Raw genomic sequence first — 7885 nt, 5'->3', positions numbered from 1 at the left:
CAATATATACTCCCATGGGTACTCTGGGGTTCTCATTCTTCATTTTTTGTCCTATTTAGTTCTGTCAGACTTCCTTATTTTTGTCAATCTGATCATTATGAAATTTTATTACTCTTTAATATGCATTTCTGTGCTTGCTAATCAGGTTATATATTGTTTCATATGTTTACTGCCATTCAGTTTTCCTCTTCAGTGAAATAATTGTTTATATTCTTTGCCCATTTTACTCTTTGGTTATCTTTTTCTTAATGATAGGCATGGATTCCTTATATAATCTGAAAATTAATCCTTTTGTCAATTATGCACATTATAAACATCTTTTCCCAGTCTGTAGCTTATCTTTTACTGTATAAAATTTTGCATATCTTTTTGTATAGTTTCCAAGCTTTAAGATAGTTTTCCTTACCCAAGGTCAGAAACATATTGACCTATTTCTTCTCAACCTTTTATTTCCCTAAAACTTTTTAACTTTTTTTTAAAATTTTTAATTGATTTTGAACTTTTTTGTGTGCTTAGAGTGAGGTAGAGACACAATCTGATTGCTTTTTCTTATGCAGAACCAATTATTTCATCACCTTTTACTGAACAATCCTTTCTCCACTGATTTGTAAGATTGATTCTTATATGAAAAATGTATAGTTGTGAGGGGTCTCTTTCTGAGTTCTCTCAATTCTATCAGTCTAACTCTCCATTAATACCTCAACTTCTTAATTTCTAGCACCTTTTAAGTCTTAATATCTGGAAAGGTAAGTCCTTCAACTTATTCTTCAAAAATGTCTGTATATTTTTAGCCCTTTTGTCTTTTATATGAATTTCAGAGTCAGCCTGTCAAATTATAGGAGAGAAAAAAAAAATTGTGAAATCTGATTAAAGCTGCACTGAATTATAGATTATTTTGGAGGAGAACTGACTTCTTCATGATTGTGAGCCTTCCCATTCATGAATACAATCTATCTCTCCATTTATTTGAGATTCTTTTACGTCCTATAAATTTTTCTAATCTTTTACTATAAAGGTCTTACCATACTTTTGTTATAGATATTCTTGGGAACTTTATGATTTTTGTTGCTATTTTAAGTGGTACTATTATCTAAATTATATTTTCTAGTCATTTATTACTAGTGTGTAGAAATACAATTAGCATGGTGTGTCAAATGGCCCGAGTTCCAGTTGTGTCCTTGAGACTTATAGCTGTATAACTGTGAACAAAGTACTTAACTCTTAGCCCTTCATTTTCTTCATCTATAAAAAAGTTTAAAATAGTAAACCTAGCAGGATTGCTGAGGATTAATTAAGAGTATAAAGCACTTAGTGTTGGCCGGAAAAAACTTAAGAAATGTACTATTATTGTATTACTTGTGTTTTCATCAACCCTGCTCAATTCTGTTATTACTTCTAATAATTTGACTGTAGATTCTTCTGAATTTGTAGACAATCATCGGCAAATACAGATTTGCTTCTTCTTTTCCAATTCTTTTATTTCTTTCTGTCTAATTTCACTAAACTTCCGATAAATTATTATCTTCTTCTTGACTTTAAATAGATTGTTTCTTATTTCTTACTATTAAGAATAAAATATTCTTGGGGTAGAAATCTTAAATATATTAAAGAAACTCCCCATTTCTAATTTCTAAGATATATAAAGTAAACAAGTATTGACCTTTATCAAATGATTTCTATGCATCTATTAAGATGATTTTTTAATTTGTCTCATTTAATTTTTAAGTTTTGAAGGTGGCAAAGTAAATTTATACTCAGTTTTAAAAATCTTGCTTTTATATTTATATGATGAATCCCCTTTATTCCTACTACCTCTGAGTCCTTTGCAGGGATGTAGACTGACTGAAAGACTTGAGAAGGCATGCAGCAAATTAAAAAACTAAAGCCTTAAGCCATGGCAAAATTCCTTCTTAGAAATTATAATAAACATATTAGAAATGACTTTAAGTAAAAGAACACAAACATAAATTAATGCTACAGGGTACAAGTGCAGAAAAAACATTCTAAAAACAAAAAACTGTAATAGGTTGCTAATACCTTAAATAGCGGCAAAGAAGTCTGACAAAAATTTACATTTACAATCTTAAGAAAATAGGTAAAGTGAACTGGTTGCTTAGTATTTTCAAATGTAAGAGATGCAAAAATTAACTTATTTTTAGCATGCATTGTTATGTGTCCTGAAAGGATCTTTGGGAAACTGAGAAAGACAGCTTTTGAACCAGTTTAGTCAGTATTCATGCTGGAAAAAAAAGAATGGAAAAAATATGATATCATCTTATTTAGTTTATAGCTTTGAGTATATCGATTAGATTAACTAAACCAACAAAGCTTTTATTTGAAAATATATGCACTCAGAAATTAAGCCGTGATTCACTAGAGAAATAACTCTCCAAACCTTTTAAAGAAAAATTTCTAAATAGTTGAGCAAGATTCTAGCATGTAACTCAATATTAAACTGAACTAAAAACATTTTCCTAGTAATTGAAATATAGAATCTCTTGTAACTATTTCTTTTTCACAATATAAAAGTTTTAATATAGAGTTTTAATATAAAGCTTTGAGAATGAATAATGATATAAAGAAAGTTCTTTCAGTCAATAACTGAATTGAAAATAATTGAATAACTATGATAATGTGTTTTTTTGGTCTTAAAAAACCACCCTCCAAAACAGAGTAAAGGAGTTTCTTACAAACCAAACTCAGAGAAAGTTTTTATTTGATAGAATAAGGGCATGTCCAAGACATTCCATCACTGACTATTTTTACCTCTGTAAATCTTCTGTTAGATCTTGTGTTAGATCTGCTCTCTCCCTGGCTCCACCCACTGACCTGTTTCCAGTCCTAAAAAGGCAATATGAAAGAAACTGAACCCTAAAGCAGATCTCCAACAAAAACTGCAAAAAAAAAAAAATCTAGAAACTCAGTAATAACAATAGCTATAGGTTAGGTTAGCGGACATTTATTGAGTGCTTACTATGGGCCAGCGCTTTATATGGGTTAGCTAATTTAAACTCAGTTTGTATTAGCATCACACGCCAAATGATTTAAATTGAAAATATAAACCAATATCTGACCACTAGAATTGAGTCCTTAATAATTAAGTTTATAACACAAGAACAGGTATATTAAATAAAATCTAATTAATCTCCCATTACATTCAATGTAATGACTTCTAAATGTAATAACAGTGTCAGAATAATGACACACTATACCTTTCTTCTCTTCTATGATTCCAGCTCTAATTATCAAGATATCCTAATACTCATATTTCAATTCCTTTTCTTTACTTGGGACTATCCTAATATCTAAATATGTACTTTTGTATGTGGTAAAAATATTCAGTAACCATAAAATGTTAGTGATTCTCTTTGAAGATTTAGAAATACATACTTGAACCTATGGCCTAGTAACTGAAAGCCCTTATGCCTTTCCAGTAATTAATAGTCCAGTGAAGGTTATCCATCCACTCATGCCTATTATTGGCCAGGCATGGGCAAGTGGAAAAGTAGGGAAGGGTATTTTTAGTCCTGATTCTGCCAATGACTTGCTGTAAGATTTTAGATAAGGCAATTAACCAGTTTAGACCTTATTTTAATAATATGAAAAAGGAGAAGTATAACCAAGTAATTTATGAAGTCAAGATTTCAGTTAAAATACCTGAGAAATCATGAAGCATAAAGTTGGAAAGCCCTGAAGACTGTGGAAAACGTCTTTGCTTTAGGAAAATTTTTCAGGAGGGAAAAAAGGCTATCATTTAAAACTTCACTGGAGAGCAGTGACAAAAAAAATTAGGCTTTCTAAATCATCTTGACAGGTTTGGTATGAAGATTTTAGAAAGATCATTGTTAAATGTTATTATTTTAAGTACAATATATTAGGTTTAGCACTTTTTAAGTTAAATTAAATTTATTTTTCTCCATGAAAGCAGTAAGGGATCCTTACATAACATTCATATAACATGCATATAACTATTTCCAGAACTTGATGCATAATTGTACTACTATCTTTAATTGTTAAAGCCATGCACAGTTGTTGATCATGCTACATAATGTATTATTGTTTGTTTCTTTGATTTATTTGCTAGGAAGTCCGTGGTGAGCAATACCATTGCCGTTTATAATATTGCTTTTACTAGAAAATATCATATGCTTTATAGAGATTAATTTTTGAACTAGGTTTTAGGAATTCACTACAGTAAGAGAAAAAGGTAAATATTATTATCTATAGGTTCTGAACTTCTAAAAACTTATATTCTACCAGGCTGATATTCAAAATGCAAAATCCTCCCTGTCTCCCTAAGTACTAAAAGCTCTTTTATATTATGAAAAAGTTATTTCTAATTTTTAAAGCAGGAATAAAATAGTTTCAAACTTGGATTTGATCTCTCTCCACCCCCTCATGTACATGTCCAAGAAAATCTTTAGCTAAATTTGAGTATTAAATCTCAATATACTGTTGAAGTTATTGTGAAATAAGAAAATACATAATCATTTTTGATCATTATGTCATAAACAATTTTGGAAGTAATAGAAAGAAACACAATTCTTTAACTGATACGTGTAACAGCTGCCAGGGTCTACTACTACAGAGAAAACATCTAGGACTGGCCCAGGGATGAGGTTCCAGAATGTGGATGACTGCAACAGTTTTGGTATCTGTACATTCCAACCTCAATGGGAGAAAACCAGGTATTTAAGAAATGTCATGGACAAGTAATGCTAAACTAAAAATAGCATTAACAGCAATGGCTCTTGCTTGAAAAACTGGAAAGCTTCTAACAGTTACATAAGTCAAACTGGCTTCCATTTACTTATAATAGAGAAGAAGAGGCATTTCAAAAGGTCTTACTAACTGGAATGCAAATGGATAACACTAGAGATTAGAAAATAAACCTATAGTAAATTTTAGAGAAGAGCCTTTCAGACACAGAAGAGAGAAGAGCAATTTACTTGGAAGAAGAGAAGCAGAAAACAGGCAACAAATTGCTTCTTGAGAATATCAGGCACAACTCCCTTGTGGAAAGATCTAAGTAAAATATTTGGGTATTTGAATAAAAATGTATCTCTTTCTAAGGGTTAAGAATGAAACCAAAGCAACATCATGTTGCTGCTCTTCCTAGAGGAGTACATAAACAGAAATTAGAATGGGCATATGTTAGATCTTAAAAATCACAGTTCCCCTGGGAAAATAGTCATCAGGTTAAGATAACACACTCTTATTATTTACATTATGTATTTACTTTTCCAGGAGCTACGAATTTCAGTAATAAATATCAAAGAAGGCTCAAATTTAGCTGATGTAATTTTAGGGAGATATAAATACGCCATACATTTTTCTTGCTAAAACTGATACTGATTTTTATTTAAAAATATAAATTACAAATTAAAGTAATAAGTGATGTGTTATTCAACTTTGAACAAAACCAAAGCTAAAATTTTTTTAACTAGGTGACTTTACCACCTCAGTTATTATATAAAAGACTGACTAATTTGATTTCTAAATACAGAACAAAAAGATTTGCATTTTAGTAGAGGAGAGTAGGAGGAAACATGAGGTGGATATAACTTCCTGACACGAAAAGATTCTAACACACTAGAATGAGATATAATATGTAGGCTATGGAAGCATCTCTGCTAACTATTTTAAAATAACAATCTGGGCTCTTATTTTTCTAAGATGAACTAGTACTGTTTGATTTTAAAGTTTATAAAAACTAGTACTATCTCAAAAGGACATTTATTTATACTCATAAAATTAAAATACAATAACTACACATACTTAGGAATTCAGTAATATCAAAGGTAAGAGGACTAAGAAAAGTAATATATGAATTTCTAGAAATCTGAAAATTCAGAATCTTAATAATGTTAAAAATATGAGAACTCTTCTTGAAATTCTTTTTTCTTTTGTATTAGATTAAAATACAATCATATTCACTTTGATGTCATATAATCTTTTGTTCTTTATTAAGCTATTAAGTTTGATGTAGAACACTGATATCATAGGTGGTTTTTGATTGTTTGTGGGTTGGGTTCCCCCTCCTGACAAGCTGGAGGGGAATGTTTCTATATTTGGAGAGAATAAAACTGATGAACACTATTTAAAAGCAAAAGTCTTAGAATTTTGCCCTACAAAAGACTTGAACTTTAGTCTGAGGAATAAAAACATGGCTTCAGAGACAGACCTGAAGGTTCAAACCCGCTCTTTAATCACTTCCCAATTTGCAAGATCTTGAGCAAATTATGTTTAAGTCTCAATTCCCTCAAATACACAATGGGAATGATAATAATACTTATCGTTCACAATTACGATAATGCTAATATGAAATTATATATGCCAAGCACTAGCAAGTATCAATAAACAGGAGTTATTTTTATTACTATAATTTCTCTTTACCTTTGGCCTGAACACCTTTAGAACCCTGCCCTGTACAGGGCTAACTAGAACCTGGGTTGGCCTTCCAAACCAGGTTCAAGCGAATCTGGTTGTACCTCCTAAGTTCAGGGCTGAGATCCCTCAGGAATGGTGCACAAACACGTGTGATCACTTTCTAGTCATTCCTCTTGAAACTGTCTTAAATGTCAACTTAACCTAAGAAAGCTTAGACTTCTACTCTCTTCTACTTTTTAAAAGTACTACACAATACCTTAAAAAAAAGAAGTCAGGGCCTCAAACCATTATCATGTGAGCAACAGGTATGTTTCCAAAAGCTGACAATGAAAAAGATCTCTAAAATTTGAAATTCCCCCATTTCTGGTTTTGAAAATAAAAATATTGGTATCATTTAAACAGTAGCAGAACATTCTGGGGTGGGGAGGTGTTCAAATTCTTAACAGGGCTGATCTGTGATTTAGAGAAAATTCTGGTCTCCACCTTATCTTAATGAAAAGGTCTAAAGAAGCATCATATAAATATGGATTACTACCCTAGTGGTAAAAATCTCTGCAAGAGGAAAAAGGGTTAATACAAATATTTTATGGACAGAGATGATTATTCTTACTAACGCCAATGGGGAAAACACACACACACACACACACTATTTGAAGGCAAAAGGACAGAAAGGGTTACTTCCTTATGCTAATTTGAACAGCCTCTTTATACAGTCTACTGAATTCTTTTTAGTAAATCAGTGCTACTTATTTTCCATTAATCAATAATTGAAATATTATTAACTCACCAGGAAAAACAATTTAATATGATATAAACTGGTGGCTTTTGAAACAAAAGTATGTCCTTTTAATCATGAACACTTTTGTACTTTAACTTAAGGTCTAGAAAACATTAAGAAATAAGCTGGTTTCAAATAGAAAAATGGGTAGTTCTTGAAATTGACAGGGTAAGAGATACATTGCCCAATACCTACATGGTACAATCTACTTAAAAAAATTATCATCTCTCTACAAACCTGACAAATATTAAAGTTCAATTATTCAATTTCTGGACAATTAAAAAACGAACTCTTCACCGAAAAGCAACCAAGAACACATAAGTCCAAATATAATGTAAAAATAGTCTCAGTGAAATATCCCGAATGTTGTTAAAGGCAAATCTTTGAATAACTGGTTGAGATATCCTTACCTTTTGCTGTGGCACAGGTTTTAGGATCAATAAAGATTATTCCAAATAACTGCACTTAGCAGTTGATTTCACAGAACACAACAGCTCTGCATTCCGTGCAAAAGCGTACAGAATGAATCATAATCACACCGGCTCAGATCTTTTCCAGCACAGGCTAACTCCAAGTCGAATATCCACAGCACTTTTAGACTCTCATTCTGTTTTCAGGTCCCCCTTTCAGCAGTTTTCTTGGTCTGCTTTTGGTCCCTAATGAAGCCGAGTTGGCTCCAGTGCGCTCCAGAGAGCTCTGGCCTTCGGGAGCTTAATC

The 7885-nt window shown here is 31.5% G+C and overlaps 1 protein-coding gene across 3 annotated transcripts in view; it reads right to left on the bottom strand.

Annotated features, from left to right (window-relative positions):
- The window catches only part of ARHGAP32 (Rho GTPase activating protein 32), a 177991-nt gene that overhangs the window by 54566 nt on the left and 115540 nt on the right, over positions 1–7885 (bottom strand). Inside the window, exon 1 of one of the 3 annotated variants that reach the window (XM_011380926.2) lies at positions 7579–7874. The exons of the other annotated variants lie outside the window; for them this stretch is intronic. The gene's annotated coding sequence lies outside the window, so the exon portion shown is untranslated. Of the gene's footprint in view, positions 1–7578; positions 7875–7885 lie in introns of those variants that run through there. 3 annotated transcript variants of the gene reach the window in all.

This window comes from Pteropus vampyrus, unplaced genomic scaffold, assembly GCF_000151845.1.
Source record: "Pteropus vampyrus isolate Shadow unplaced genomic scaffold, Pvam_2.0 Scaffold416, whole genome shotgun sequence".
Lineage (NCBI taxonomy): Eukaryota > Metazoa > Chordata > Mammalia > Chiroptera > Pteropodidae > Pteropus > Pteropus vampyrus.
The sequence above is the reverse complement of the archived record's forward strand: the minus strand, read 5'-3'. Positions and strand labels throughout refer to the sequence as shown.